Here is a 15,887-nt window from a genome sequence, read left to right on the forward strand (position 1 = left end):
AGATGACAGTGGTAGGTGATGAAATCAGTTGTTATTCTGTTCTCTCTTTCTGATCGCCTTACATGTAATCGATTGGACTGTTCTCCCCGTTTCATCCCCTATATTTCAGCCCTCAGCACTAATTGTGTCAGATTTCTGTCCTCTCTTCCACACACTGTTGATTTATGTCAGCGTAGCGCCATGTAAGCTCACAACATATCCCCAGGTTGCTTTGAGATTCAACTGTGCTCCATGAATATCCTCCATCTGACCTATTTTACACCAAAGCCTTGATCTCCCTCCATGTTTGTCTGGAGTCTATTTGCAGCCGCTGTGATGATTTGATATTATTGCCTAAAACATGAGTGACTTGTTATGTTTGTTTTCAAACCGCAGTACTACTTTCATTAGCATATAAAAGGCTTTTTTTGATATCCTTATCTAGTTTGAGGTGTTTCTCTCCATAATTTATTTCACAGGGTAAGGGAGTCAATCAGACAGATAAGTTCTTTACCATTTAGTCTCACCCAGAAAGCACGCATTCCTGGACTTGATTTGAATTTAATGGACTTGTAGATGATTAATGAATCAATTATTGGATACAGCATCTGAGCGGTTGCAGCGGCGACACTGACAGCTTTTCAAATTGAAAGAAGCACAATCGTTGTGGAGACTTGCATGCTGCCAACTCAATGTGCTCCTGTAATTATAAATGCATGAAATAATTAACAAACAACTCCACTGCGAGAACATTACATGCGGGTCACTTACGGTCAGTAGCAAGGGGCCGGTGGAGAGTGGAGCTCGGGGATGATTGCACTTTGTCTGATAAGGACTGTAACACAGATTGAGTTAATCTTGTAGTGAAAAATGCGCTGTAGGCTTTTAGTCCAGATGACGCTCAGTGTAAGGCCTCTCTCGCATATAGCTCAGGGAAAAGCTCGGTGAAAGCACCCCCCTCCCACCATCCACACTCTCTCCACACACCCCTCCCCCCCCGGCTCCATTCTTCCAGAGGGATGGCTTGTTGACATCCATTAGGAGGTTTCCCAGCATTGAGCTGGGTCAGGAAAGAGGACTAATGATGTAATTCCCTGAGAGATGACATTAAAATGTCAAAGTGCCGCAGCTGACATCATCCATTTAGCACACAGTTTCCAATAATATACATTTGTCTTCCTTTTTTTTTCTTTCAGCTTTCCTTCCTTGAAACTGGAGCTCCCCACCCGTCCCAGTGCCTCCAGGCTCTAGGTGTGCAGCCACACGACAGAGGACAGACTAGAATAAGGGGGGATATCATCAAAGCATGCCTATCCCTGTAGCTATAAATGCCCTGCTTCAGAAAGCAGTGTTTTGAACAGTCTGTGTGTGTCGTGTTACATTTATCCCTCCCTTTTGTAAGGCTACATACACACTAATATGTTTCATTTTAAAACGCATAACATTTTCTTCTGTTTACGCTGTTTGCTGTTCTTTGTTGGTCGTATTTTCTGCAGCGAATAGACAATCTGCTTCCGTATAACCAGTGTACATGAATGGTCATGTGATATGCGTTTTTTGGCCATGTTAGTATGGATGGAAATTATTTCTGAAACGGTACTAAAACACTGTACGGATTGTGGATGTACCGTGAGCCTCCTCAGCTAATGCTAATTCACCTTGTCTGCACAACAAAGACCCTCACCCCCTCATTCCTCTTTTACAATTCCTCCCACATATAGGAATGGCCTCTGAATGATTTTAAGTCAGCTGTCTGTATTTTATCCTATTTTTGAAAAGTGATTTTCTGATTTTGAATGTGTTAAGATGTGTGACAGAATTAAGAGAACATTTTGTACAAATTGCCTTTTCTACCTGCCTCACACCGCCCTGTGCCTTTCACGCTGGTCAACAAACACACTGTATTTCAGAGAAAATATAGAATCTGATTTATATTTCTACGAGGGAGACTTGACAGTTCTCTATTCTTCAGCCCAGTGAGTGGGCAGGCTTAGACGTCAATAATGGATGCTTGAAGGCAGAGTAAGTAGACGTGAACTGGAAGCAGAGAAGGAGGGCTGCGCCTCGCTTAATAATGAATCAATTGATCCCCCTGCAGATGATGGATCAGGTTGCTATGACGACAGATGCAATGTTACCCAGAGTGTGGAGAATAGCATTTGCTTCCCAGAACCATAAACTCAAGGCAGTGAGTGGATCTTGCCTTTCAATGTATTGTGACGCAGGATGTGTCTAAACAAGGAGGTGAAAACAGAAAATATTATGTGGTGGACAGATGCAGCTAGATGAAAAATCACTGTGCAGAATCAGCAATCCATCCCATCATGTTGAACAGTTCAAAATCTATTTTTCTATATTTCTTTTACCATGAACACAGATGTTAAGACGCAGCAGGTGTGTGAGATTATATTGCCAATTATTCCCACACTGACTCATCTGGGCCATGCATCCTTTCATGTACGCTATAGTAGAGTCAGAGCTGAATACACATGTTTGTTTTGTTTTGTATTTTTTGTGCATGAAGCGCTGGCTTCCAAAAACCAACATGTTTACCGTGTCTGCATGTGCACGCATTCTGTTGCCGTGGCAACGCGGCTGATGCTGGGTCCAGCTGGGACAACGTTGCCAAGTAACAGCTGAGTTACGAGAGTGGAGGAGAGGAGCGTGGGCACTGGGAGGGGGAGAGAGGGTGAAGGGAGCGCCGAGGATAAGAGGACGTCTACAAAGACAGCGAGCAACAAAGACTGGAAGCATGAGGGGGAAAAATATCTGAGGGTAAAAAATAGAAAAAAAGAAAGCGTTTATTTGGGTTAGGGCTCCGGATTGAAAAATAAAATGTTTTTCATCTCTCTCTGCGCCTTCCTGCCAGAGAATATTAATACTTGGGTGCACCACAAAGCATCAATAAACCATGCCAGCAACATAAGTGAAGTGCTCTCTACTAAACAGTAGCAGGGCTTTCATGAACGGAGAATAATGAGTGTAGTACTGTGTACGCAGAGGCCTGGCTGCGATGCCCCCTGCCCCTAACATGGCTACACAGAGGGCACGCAGCCTGTAATGACTCACAAGCAGGCATTAATATCGGAAACGGTCCAGCTCCAAAGCCCTCGGCTGTAAATGATCGTGTGTCCTTGTAGTCCAGGAGGCTCAGGCACGGTGCTGCAGCGAATGGCCTGCTGTTGAGTCAGCACTAGTTTAGCGTACAGACAGGGAAGGTTACACTGAACTCAGGGCTGAGCTCCTTTCATGGTTCTACTGTGGAAATGTGGTCTGTAATCCATTAAGTTATATGAGTTAATGGTTTGTGATAACAGCAGCTGGTCATGTTTTTCAGCAGCCATTAAGATTCTTTCAAAGGCACGTCGCACCCACAGAAACCCATCTGTGTGTCAGATGATTAAAAACAAAGGATGAATCTCTGCTGTTACTATCCATCTACTCCTCTGGCCTGCTCACTCCACAGATACTCCCATGAATCATTTCAACCCAACCCTAAATCTGCCTCCAACTCCTTCCTCATGATTACGCCGTTTTACTTTTATATCAGTATTGTTTCTGGCTCAAATGCTTTAGCTCGTGCTCATTAAAAACACATTTGTCTGTCTTCCATCGGCTGAGCAGCCTGATTTGTCACCATGGAAACTGATCATGAAGTGTCTCGGTGCTACATTTGGGACTAATTGTCATACCCAAACAAACGCGCATGCTCTTAGACTCACACTCGCCACTGCAATCACTGTATTTGTCGCTCTCTTTGCAACAATATTCTCATGCTCCAGTACTTCTCAACAATAAACCTTCGACACAAAGCCCCCGAAACGATGTGCAGGAGCAAGTGAGTGAAATAGCTGGAAACAACAAACTCCACAAAACAAAACATCTATTGAAGTTCCTGGAGCCGTTCCCAAGCAGCTTCATCCAAATATGCTTGATGAGTTTTCAGCCTGGGAAATGTGAAATTTGACGCTCTGTGCATGGATGACACATCCAGCCCTTGGCTAAAGGTTGCATTAAAGGACGTGTCAAAGATCAGAAGACATCGTGTCCACCCAGATTTGCGCAGTTCAGGAATTACAGACAGGTCAAACCAGAAAAACAAAAACAATGGAGCCAACGTGGCCCTGTCTTTATATAACAGAGATTGCCTGTGGCGATTGTGCAATGCGGTGCAGTTGTCTGGGCTGATGTAAACAGAGCCTTAGTGCCTCTGGAGGCTCAGCCATGTGCCTTGATGCAGCAGTTATGGGCACATGCCCTACTTTCATAAATCAGAGCTGGAAAAAAGGAAACAGTGAGAGGGGAAAGGAGGAGGAGTGAGAGGGGATGCCGAGTGAGCAGGAAAGGGAGGGAGAAAGAGAGTTTTAGAGGGAAGGAGGGGTGTTTGGCGGGGGGGGGGGCTGCTGCTGAACAAGGCTCATATTGATGTTCCAAACACAGCTGCAGGCGTCAGCTGACTAACTGGACTGGACACAGCCCCAAGCTCTGCCTCCTTCCTTTATCAGCTTACACTGTGACCTTTCTCTCTCTACTGGAATAGATACCCCCTCTAAACCTAATACCCCCCTCCGCCCAATATCTGGCCCTTTACCACGCACTGTCCTCACAACCCCAATGAGTCCGGACCCTGTCTGTCCTCTCTGACATCTGACTTCTGCTGGGGTTTTTTTTTGTATCTGCATGCCTCTAGAAACACTGGCTCTCTTTTCAGCGCATCAGCACTTTCGCTTGTATCACATGGCTCAGTTTTCAGGCCTTGCCTTACACTCTTACACAACTCACCATGAAGTCACTTTTACTCCGCACGTCCGCACCCCATGGTGGACAATAAAGAGAGAGTGCTGATGAAGGGCTCGGTTACTCGGCAAATACGTGTCAGTTCGGCACGATTGTTAGGTAATGCGCAGTCCTCTTGTGTCCGATTTCCTCGAAACAAAGACAAAGAGAAGGATTTGGTTACCATGCTTTAGCTGACAGCTCAGGTTTGAACATATTTAGTGAACCTGAAGTTAGCAACAGTTCAGGGTGAGTTTGAAGCAGCAGCTGTTGTCGAGAGTCTGTCCCCGAGGGGCAGGAATCAGCAGAGGTAACTGTCAATCACAGATTTGCAGGCCTCATGGGCCTTTTCTCAGAAAGACGCCCCCTCCATGCACACACACAGCACACCTCCCCTTGATGACGCTCTTCAAGTGTTACTGGATAGTGTTTCTATGGGAGCTGTCCACCCACACATACACACACACACACACACACACACACACACACACACACACAGCAGCGCCTCCCTAACCTCCCCTCCCAACTGTTTGCAGGAAACACTCATCCTTCTCTGGAGATGTCGCTCGTGGCAGCTCATGCAATCATAAATCCTGGGCTCTTTTCTGGGAAATGAAGGGCTTGAAAGATACATACATACACACTGAGAGTGAGGAGCGAGCGGGGGTAAAGGCGGGGTGGGGGTGGGGGACGCAAAACACAGCTTGCCAAGTATATCTCCAACGCCTTTTTGACAGTGAAGAGGTTGGATCGAGTGTTTTCCTCCTGTGGGAGGCAAATAAGGAGCATATTCTGCGCTTCCCTGGTTACTGTGTGAGAATCTGAGACACTGCGGTGTCTAGGCAGACCTCAGCGATACCAAAAACATCACAGGAATGAGAAGTGCTTGGTGGTGGAGGACAAAGGGGGACGGACGGAGGGAGCAAATAAGAGGCAAGGCCAGAGAAAGAATAGAAGTGTTTAAGAGCAGCCATCGCCGACTTCAAATGTCAGTCAGTTCCCGGTTAAACAATGGAACACAGCTGTTGCTAAGCTTTGAACTGCAGCTGTCTGTCTTTTGTTGGCACTATTTGTGTGTACATGTGGTCATGGGTTGTGTTTGAACATGGGGCTGCTATAAAGTATTATAGGAAGATTAGTGTGTACAATATTCCAATGTAAGAGGGTGGATTAAGGTTACAGGGAGTTGTAGAGAGATACATGAGTAGGTGGCGAGTATGTCAGATGGTCCTGATTTAGAAACCCCCAAGCAAGAGGCAGAGATGATGAGGGGCGGGGTGGCACAGAGGCTGCGGTGCTCGGTTTGGAGTGGGCTGTAATGGTTTGAGGTTGAGGGTCAAAAAAAAGGGGAGGGAGGACATAGCTGCGAATGACATCTCACTCACTATGGAAAATTCTCATCTGATTGAGGGTTGAGAGACGAAGCTGGAAATGAAATTCAATTGCTTTCCTTTGGCGGGTTCGTGACTGAAATGTCCGCAATGTCCGCCACGCCTGAAAACTCCTTCAAGTGCCTCATTATCGGTGTCATCTGCGGATCATCGGAGAACATCTCATTCTCATCTCGGCTGCTTTTTGATCATCGTCCAGACAATGTGCCATTAGGCCTGGGCTGATTTTCTAAAGCACAGCTCAATTACTCAAGGAGAGACTAATTAGCATATCAGAAAGCACAGGCGTGACTCTGCAAATAAAAGAACACATTAGATCCCCCCCACAATATGTTTCAATAATTCATGTAATGTAAGAGCGAGACTGAGTCACACCTCAATTTGCTTTCAGCTGAGGACCTTAAAAAAATTTAGCTCTCTCTCTCTCACACACATCACATTTTGAAAGTCCCTATGCTGGACGGTGGTGTGAGTGTGTTTACCCACTTTGGTGCACACAGGCGATTAAGCAGCCTGACAATACGCCTTAGCGTCAGTATTCCTTAAATGTCACTTTTCACGCAACACCATTTTGTCAAAGTAGTGTGGAGTGCCACCCCGGGTGCCTAGTCAGCACCTGCTCAACCGCACAAGGCAGACAAGGCAACACACATACACAAACAAGGTCCAACTTTGCATGTGTGTTTGTGTGTGGAGACAGATAATAGCATTCCCTACAAATGATGCTTCTTGTTCTGGCATTTTAGCAAAACAGGGGTGATGAAAATAGCACACGGCCCAACAATGAAAATGTGTCAGTCAGCACCATCCGCTCCAATGATAAATGAAGGCACCTCAGCCTGTGTGGATCAGATGAGTCAGCAGTATGTCAGAGGAATTTGGATGGAGGAAAGTAGCCAGCATATTGACTCTCCTGTCTTGAAGCGTCGCGGCAGCGAGGTTCAAAGATGAGGCATTGTAAACTTCAGCTGGAGTAGAGAGGGAGTTTCCCTGAATAATATATCAGCCCTCTGATTCAACTTCTGTCTTACAATTTTTTTTGCATGCATGAGTAAATTCCTGTGCGTGCTTGTCTGTGCAGCTGCCTGCCGCAGTGCAGGGCTCTGCGTCGCTGCTGTTGTACATAAAGAATGTGTGAATGTGTGTGAGCCACTGACTTTGTGTTCATTCCACAGTAAATTGATCTGGCTGCTCACTAGACTGGATGGAAAAGGGCCCGGGGCGAGAAGTGCACACTCTCATCAGCAGATGGGAGAGCCCACTGTGTTGCCATCACAAGGCATTCCTCCTCACTGGGCATGCTCAGTGGGCCACGCCCCACACCACCACCACCACCACCCCCTTTCCTCCCAGGGCCTGTTTGAACCAGTCAGTCAGGAGGTGGTTGGTGGTGCTCTCTCTTGTTTCTCATCTGACCTTCAAAGCCAGGCATGGGGACAGTAGGTTGACAGGGGAGGCAGGGAGGAGGGGTGTTTTTTTTAAAAGCTCTTTGGGTAGCAGGGCTGATATGTCACTCATTATTTCCACTCTGTGCTTCAGCTCTGTCACAGCCCTCTGAGAGGCATGCAACTACCCTGTGCCTTGCACGCAAAGGCTTCACAATGGTTAGCAATCAGAGGAGATAAAAGAAGACAAAAGCTATCACCATCAGCTTACACGATTAACTCCTGGCTGATAAAGAGTCTCTTAAATATGTATCTTCTCAACATGATCAAAAAATACATAAAGGGAACTTACAGGGAAGTGAAATCATTTTCAGTCACTGCATGCTTCACTTGCGTAATGCGCAACGTGATAGGATTGGGAAATAATTTAAATCACTTTAACCGAGGTCTCACATATTACGTTTGAAAAAGAAGTTACCAATTAGAGGTGCAATCCTTCTCTGGAAAGGTGTAAATAAATACGGGAGCTTGGTTTCTAAATTCACAGCAGCAGTCTGATATTGCTCCGAGATCTCATTCACAGTATTGCAGTTAAATAAACTGAACATAAAGATTAAGATTTACAACCAATATGTAAATATGAATAATATAAATCCACTGAGTAATTATTACGATATGATTTCAGTTTATTAGTGGCTTCATTTTGTGGCCTGCTGCCCCGCTGTTACCAGTACAAACAACTCATCACCATTTTTTGCACACTGCCTGCTGTCAATGCAGAGAACTGAATCACAGGCTGAATTCTTCCATGAGTCACATGGCACGCTACAAGCAGAAAGGCCTTATTTTTCTCCTCTCAAATCTAAATCCCTCAGGCTTTTACACATTCTCTCTTTGTCTTGCCACCACATTCTGCTTGTCTCTGGTCCTTCAATCTTTGTTCGTTCCCCTCTCTGACTTGCACGGCCGGCTTCCTGTTTATGTCAGGCGAGCATCAAGCCAATCAGCTGTGAAGGCTGTGATCCTCCTCATAGCTATTTACTACCCTGTGGTCTGTTTAAAAAAAGACTGAAAGCGAGCTAAGCTTGGTCCAGGCTGCTGAGTAAGCAGACACGCAAAGCTTCAATCAGTCCACAACTGACCTATATACATCTCTGCCCTTCTGCTTATGACAGTGTGTGTGTCTGCCTGTGTATTTTTACTTTCTGAAATGTGCTGCTGCTCACGTGGTGAAGCATTCATTTATTTGCTTATCGTGTTGCTCACAGAGCAGCAGGATCTGCACGTTGACATTTTTTGTTGCCGCTGAGGGGTGGAATGTGCTGTTTTGCAAGTTTTGAAGATAACAAAGCAGCATGAAGTGGCTGCGTGTAAACTTTGGATGAGGTCACAGTCCGCCAACACAGCACGCTGTGACATGAGAGGGGATTTTGTTCTGGATTCTCCCCAGTGGTGTCATACCTTTGCTCTGTTTTTCTGTAGCCTTTTTTGCTCTGCGGGCATTTCAGATTGCAATTGCAGGTTATCAAAACTGCAAGCCTTAGCTAACGTCTGTTATTATATGGCTGAAGTAAAGTGCAGACTGCATTTAAAACAACAAGAATAGACTATGTAGAGGCCTGTTCATGACTCCAGCCAGTGCCAGCTTTCTCTTGGAGTTCACAGTGTACTATAAATCTGTTAGACAGGGAGAAAATATAATCAGGGCTTTGCCGGGGCATATGAGTTCACTGCAGGCATTACATGAGTACTAATGCCTGATTCAACACTGGCTCTGGCAAACATGCCTGACATTCAATGTTTACACCGCTCAATGAAAGCTGCTAGTCAGACAGTCTGATAGCTTGGCCTGGAATTAGATTCAGGAAGTCATGAGATTTCCAGGTGGCTTGGCTTTCCTCGAATTGTTAAGCAGGGATTTTTCAAAGCGTTGCCAACACACATTAAACTGAAGAAAGCCTTCTGTAAAGAATTAGACCGATACGTTTCCTGTGCTTATTGCACATGGCAATGTCTTAATACAAGAAACAAATACTGAACACTTTTTTAAATCCCCACATAAATAAATAAACCTCAAATTCTGTTACTCCACATTTGAAAAAGGGGGTGGGATGTAACATGGTTACATGTGTGAAAGTAGTGGAAGAACATTCATGTGGACCTTTTCAGAGAGAAAAGAGGCTCCCTGGTGCCATCATTCGATACAGAGAAATGCATGAATAATGAATCTGTGCTGAACTCCTGCTGAACCTTCTGCACCACCACCCAGTCAGAGATCCGCACATGACATCCAACACACATGTGCGCGTGCACACACACACACACACACACACACACACACACACACACACACACACGCACACACCCGGTGACCTTTGCAAAGCTCCAAACATAAGCAGCAATCTGCTGTGGAATATTGTGTCTGCTGTGTGAATCATTACACTGTGCTGCACCTGGCTGCAGTTAGAGAGAGGACTTTTCCTTTGATAAACCTGATGACCGTTGGGAGGTGGTGGAGGAGCGGCCAGTCAAAGTGGAAAGATAAATACAAACTGACGACCAACCGGTGCTGCAGCAGTTAAAGCTCCCGCCCTTTTGGCAGCTTAAGTGTGTGTGTGTGTGTGTGTGTGTGTGTGTGTGTGTGTGTGTGTGTGAGCAGTGTGTGAGCAATGTTTAACCCTTGTGTCAACAGCTCGGATGTGTCACAACAGCATTCCTGTGAGGCGCTTGTCTTGTGACAGAGCGATTTCATAATGTGAGCACTGATCTGACTGCCTGAATGCATTGTTTTGTGGCAGGAGGTAGGAGCTTTGTCTTGGTGTAGGATGACTTTTAGCCCAACGAGTTTCATGTTCCTGCATGTTGTGTGTTAATGAACACGGTTAACCAGTTCAAACAGCAAACAGTGCACCCTGTTTACCCAGAATAAGCCTCTCTCTCCTCTTCCTCCAAGCTGTAAATGGTTAACTTGGCAAGCATCATGCGAGAGCTGGAGGGGCGGTTACATGGGAGTTGAACTTTGCTTGTCTTGTTGTTAGCCAATTTTGATCAGAGTCATTTGATCATGTGATGAGAGGAATGGGGAGAGCAGAGCACGTCACACAGCCTCAGGAAGGAAGACATAAATGACTCTCTGCAAATGTTCTCTGCTAAGATGTTTCGTGATGAGCAAAGGAGATATGTACATGTGAAAATAAAAGACAGTGTGGAAATGAGGGAGGGTGGTGTGTTGTCCTTCAGGGCAACCCTGGGTGTGACCAGACTTGTCAGTCAGTGTGAAACCATTTCCACTTCAAGGCTGTCTGGCTCCTCCCTCCCATTGTGTGGCAACGTGGTGTAGGTGAACTTTATCCATGTTTCCTGAGAGAGAGAGCTCTCAATGATTTGCATAGAGCAAGGTCAAGTTACACATCTGTGTGCTTGCCCAACACTGTGGATCTCTTCGCTTAACATAGGAAGGGGGAGAAGTATGTTTTTAGAAGTATGTGTTCTTTTTTTGGCAGTTTGAAACCTGCCCAAACCTGTATGTTGACTGTGTAAAACAACAACCAATATACGCCCAGCATTACATTACCATCACAAACTAAAATTAGAAAAACATCCATGGCTCCCAGCACGACGTGCCCTTTGGACAGGCAGGTTTTCTGCAAACACATGGTGTAAGACGGCTCTCTATCAGCAGCGAGCTTGTAGTAGTTACAAATTTGCACAATACAAACACCCGGTTTCATATCACTTTGGGCTTATCAGGCTCCTTCAAGGGTACTGAACTTTCCCACAGTGCTCCCTCCACTCTGTCCTTTTGTATGCCTTTGGGACTTTACTGTTGCGTCAAGGCTCTGCTATTCATCCAATGTGCTTCCCACAGTATTACTGTACCACTGCAGCTGAGCTTGTTGTGGGGACTATGACTAAACTATCCTCTATGTGCCCTTTAAGGAATTATGACTGTATGTGTGACAACATCTATCATTGTCTTTGTTGCGAAACTAGTTTGTCATAGATGAAGTTCAAGTTGAGGCAATGTGATCTTACGTTCCTAAATAAAGGCTGTCATCACTTTCAAAAAAACCAAAAGCTCTAATACATAAAACACTGGGATAAACGAATGTAGTTTACACACCGGCTTCTTGGTTCAGCTTTGACTTTCCAAACTTGTGCATACACTCAGTTTCTCTGTAGGACTGTGATAAGACATCTTTACTGGCATTGCCAGTACTCTCTCTGTCGATTTCACCTTCTGATAACGACGTATAGATAATCTAGATAAAAATGTTAGACTTTCTTTCCATGCCCTGTCAGACTGTGTTGTGGCAATGCCGCCATGCTCACGATTTAAGCCAAGCACTTTTGTGTGTACAATATCATCACAACAGATGGAATGAATAGCCAAAACTATGAAAATAAGATACAAATTTTGATTAACTGTGAGCGTCCTCTCTATGAATTCACATACACGTGGTTGTACTTGTCATTCCAGCTCCATTTTCTGTTTCAGCTCCTCACAGCCTGCTGTTTTCTGAGACAAGGCTTTGAAGTGGATGAGGGAGGCGAGGCATTATGTGCCCAGATGCCAGGAGACAGTGGTTAAGGGGGCTTTATCACACAGACAGGGGGACAGCACGCATCTCCTGCCCTCCCATCTTTCACCACAGCAGGAGGCTGAATGTGACAACCATGCTCCCCATGCTGCTCTGGGGCCAGGCCCGCAAAACCACAGGCGGATAATGAATGCCACACCATCGTGACAACTTGCACTTTTATGGAAAGGGGAGGAAGGACATCTCTGGCACGGACGCTCGCAGCATTTGATGAAACATCCTCCATAAACCAGACAATCAAAGAGAAGGCAGTAAAGCATCTGTGGAATCTGGGACGGGAACCTCTGCTGATTTACTACCAAAAAATAAAAAAGGGCTGTTTCCAAGTAAACGTGTCTAGAGCTTAATTGCGGGAAATATCGCTTTCCAAATGTAACCACAGCATCCGTAAACGATGCATTACAGTTGCATTTATCCATGATCGCCCCTACTTTCCTGATCCGAATAAGCCACATGCTATGAAGCATCTATGAACAATTTCTCCCAAAATTAAGAGACTTGAGGTTTTCCAATTGGGTCAGTATTTGCTATTCTTGGCTTTCCTTCCTCTCAGTCATGCTATTTTGTATTCCATACATCACAGAAATTACTCTATATACCCGTTTGCTTTCGAGGCAATTGTTACTAGAAAAGGAGCAGCTTTGATCTTCCAATGGCAACACTGAAATATCTTCTAAGCAAACGTGTTATAAATATGTATGTTCACACATATTTTTATAAATTATTCACTGCGGTTTTATGCAACTGTTGAATTAATATATGCAAAGGAGTAAATACAAATCACTTGGGCGTTATACCAAATGGCATAAGAACAACAGCAATGTAAAAAAAAAAAGATACCTGCACTTGAATATAATACATCCGAGTGCTGTGTTAACTGCTGTGCCGGGGATGTCAGAGTCCATTTTCCAGCAAGGCAGCTCAAAAATAGACAGGAGCTCCGGTAATAAATAATCCTACTTTGGGAAAGTTTTTATTTTGGCTCAGAGGGAGAGGTTACGTAACGCATGAAATACTCCTTCCTTCTTTTTTGGCTCAACAAGAAAAAAAGCAAGAAATGTAATGGATAAGATGCTGGGGAAAAAATGCACACCTGCTGTACATACATATCATACCACTGTGTGCACTATAAACATCCTTATAATGAAGCTGGATGTCCCTTAGGAGTTTGCATGAGGATCAATCAAGGTGTAAGAACAAACCAGCCGTACAGACTCTAGTGCAGTGCTACTGCAGGAGTAGCTGTAAACATTGCCGTCCTTCTGGGAATTATTTTCTGTGTGTTATGTGAGACAGAGAGAGAATGCAGCGGAATGACATTTTGAACAGTATGTCTGAGTCGGTCACAAAGCTAGAATGACTGCACAACTCAGTCCAGTATGCTAAACATAACAACTGTGAGTCAGGCCTGAAACTGCCTTTTAAGGGCAGTAAGCAAGGAAGCCATACATATGTGCAGTTAATGTTAGTCAATCTAATAGTAGCTTATGAATTGGACCACATAAACTCACATATACAAAGGCTAAAGGTACATTCTGGTTCAGTAAATTCAAACTATGTGCTGATCTGGCTTCAAGAGGCCAGGGAAAGTTTGTTTACATCAACGTCTGGTTGTGACTGAAAACATATCTGGGGGTTTCCACTGGACAGGAAATGATGTTGTCAGCTCACGAAGCATGCAAGCTTAGTTAAGCGTGGCATCACAGAAGGGTCTTTCTGTTCCTGGTTGGCAAATTTAACTCTGCACTGCAACCTACTGAAACTACCTTCTGTTTAAAAATGGATGTGAAAGCAATGTTCATTTACATTTTTCTGCGGGGATTATTTCCTCCTCCCCCCCCACCCCCACCCCCCAGCCCTCAGCCCTCAGCCCTCACCCGCCAGCCCTCAGCCCTCTGCTATTTACTGAGTCGTCTGTCCCCTGACAAGCCCGGCAGATTAAGGGGATATGTTACCATCTTGTTTTTTTTCTAAATGGTTACACATGTGGCACATCTGGGTCCAAGCCTGACTCATTACTCACTTTTTTATGTTCCATTCTCTGCAGCCATGGCAACTGCTGCATGTTTGGCAGAAAGCTTTTGAAGGCAGTGGAAAAAGAGAAAGAGAGAGAGGGCCTAGGGAGGGAGCATAAAGGGAGAGCGATAGAAGGAGGGAGGGAGGGAGAGCGAGCAAGCTCTCAGTAGTTGGCCTACATCCAGTGTAATCATGCCATGGAGCCGAAATGAGGCCTTTGGCAGCACACCAGGTTTCTGAGAACAAAGATGTGAGCTTCTAATGTTGGCGGTGGGGCCTGCTTGGCATCCTTTGCCATTTCCCAGCAGTCCTTGCCTTGGCCGACCGCCAGCAAACCCCCCCCCCCCCCCACTGGAACTGCAAAGAGGATCAGAATAAAGAGAGAGACTTGTTTTTCACTCGCCTCTTGCTCTGGCCCAATGACATCACCTCTGCAGCCTCCAGCCCCCAGATTCCAGCCGCCCAGCACATTTTTCCCTTTCGCTGTCGACCCTCCATTTTATTTGAATTCCACCATTTTATACCTACATCAAAGCGGCCTGCTTGACATGCCTTATTTATGTTTTTATTTGTATTTCTGCGCATATGCTGCCCACCATTTCTCTGCCATGTGCATCCCGGATATCAGGAATGAATCCATTCAGAAAATCAGTAAAACATCTTCAAACTAATGTTTCATAAAAAATAAATATAAAAACAGGAAGCATCTAATGTGACAGATGGATGGTTTGACATTATCTTTCAGAGCTCCCCAAATTTGATCTGCGCTCTAATCCTTGCTGTGCAAATCTGTGGCTAAAAATAGCACGGTAAACAGGATATATATGGTAGTTGGGGTACTGTGATAATCTCCATGGTTACCGCTCCCTATTACATATACAGGAACTCTGTAAAGCGTGCACATTAGTCCTTACATTCACTCTCCTGACTGCGTAGCTATTAATCTGCAAGCTAGCTCACTACAACTACTGCTTAACTTCTCTAATATATCTTCACGCTGTCCTGTTATAACCTCCTTCTACATTTGTGCAACATGTTACAGTTTAGTTTAGTGTTCACCTCAGCAGTTGTGCTAAAAAGGTTATATAACATGAATGTTGTTCTCATGGAGGAGAGAAGAACAGAACATAAGACTGAAAAAACATCCAGCCAGTGCTGTGCTCTGCTTAGGCAGAAAACTTCACAGGGAATTTGTAATGATTCGCCTGCATGAATAAAATATGGCCAATATAAAATTGAACAGGCTCAGAAAGCAATAGAACAAAAATAACGTCACCTCATCGGCCTGCGATGCTGTCACATGCTGGGTATTCCCCTGGCCGTCACCTACCTCTCAATCTTTATTTAGCTGCTTCATGTCTCAATTTACATACCGCTTGAAAAAAAAGAAGTTCAGAACAGCAGTATACAGCTGCTCCATCTGGTTTAGTGGCTAGACTCAAATGAGACGGCCGGCAGCCGGGTCACACTGTGGTGATTTTACTGTATACACGGTTCATATTGCCAATCAGAGCCATCTGTGCATGTCTGGCTTCCTCTCAGACATTTGTCGCCTCTGCTTGGTACAACTCAGCCACTGTGGCATTTGTTTTTTATAAATCAATGGATCTTGCTATTAGAGAATCCGGTCATTTAGGATTTAATTGAATCTCAGCATGCCTTGTCTTGCATAACAGTGTGCAGCTATTTGCTTGCACAAACATCGACTGAGTGGAAACCAAAGGATCAAAGCATTAGGC

At 44.9% G+C, this 15,887-nt stretch overlaps 1 long non-coding RNA gene across 1 annotated transcript; it reads left to right on the forward strand.

Annotated features, from left to right (window-relative positions):
* Positions 1-2,679: 2,679 nt before the first annotated feature.
* On the forward strand, positions 2,680-12,458 carry LOC123984262. Its single transcript, XR_006828405.1, has 2 exons — positions 2,680-2,754; positions 12,030-12,458. It is a non-coding gene; the product is annotated as an uncharacterized LOC123984262 (long non-coding RNA).
* The last annotated feature ends 3,429 nt before the right edge of the window (positions 12,459-15,887 follow it).

Source organism: Micropterus dolomieu, linkage group LG15 (genome assembly GCF_021292245.1).
Source record: "Micropterus dolomieu isolate WLL.071019.BEF.003 ecotype Adirondacks linkage group LG15, ASM2129224v1, whole genome shotgun sequence".
Lineage (NCBI taxonomy): Eukaryota > Metazoa > Chordata > Actinopteri > Centrarchiformes > Centrarchidae > Micropterus > Micropterus dolomieu.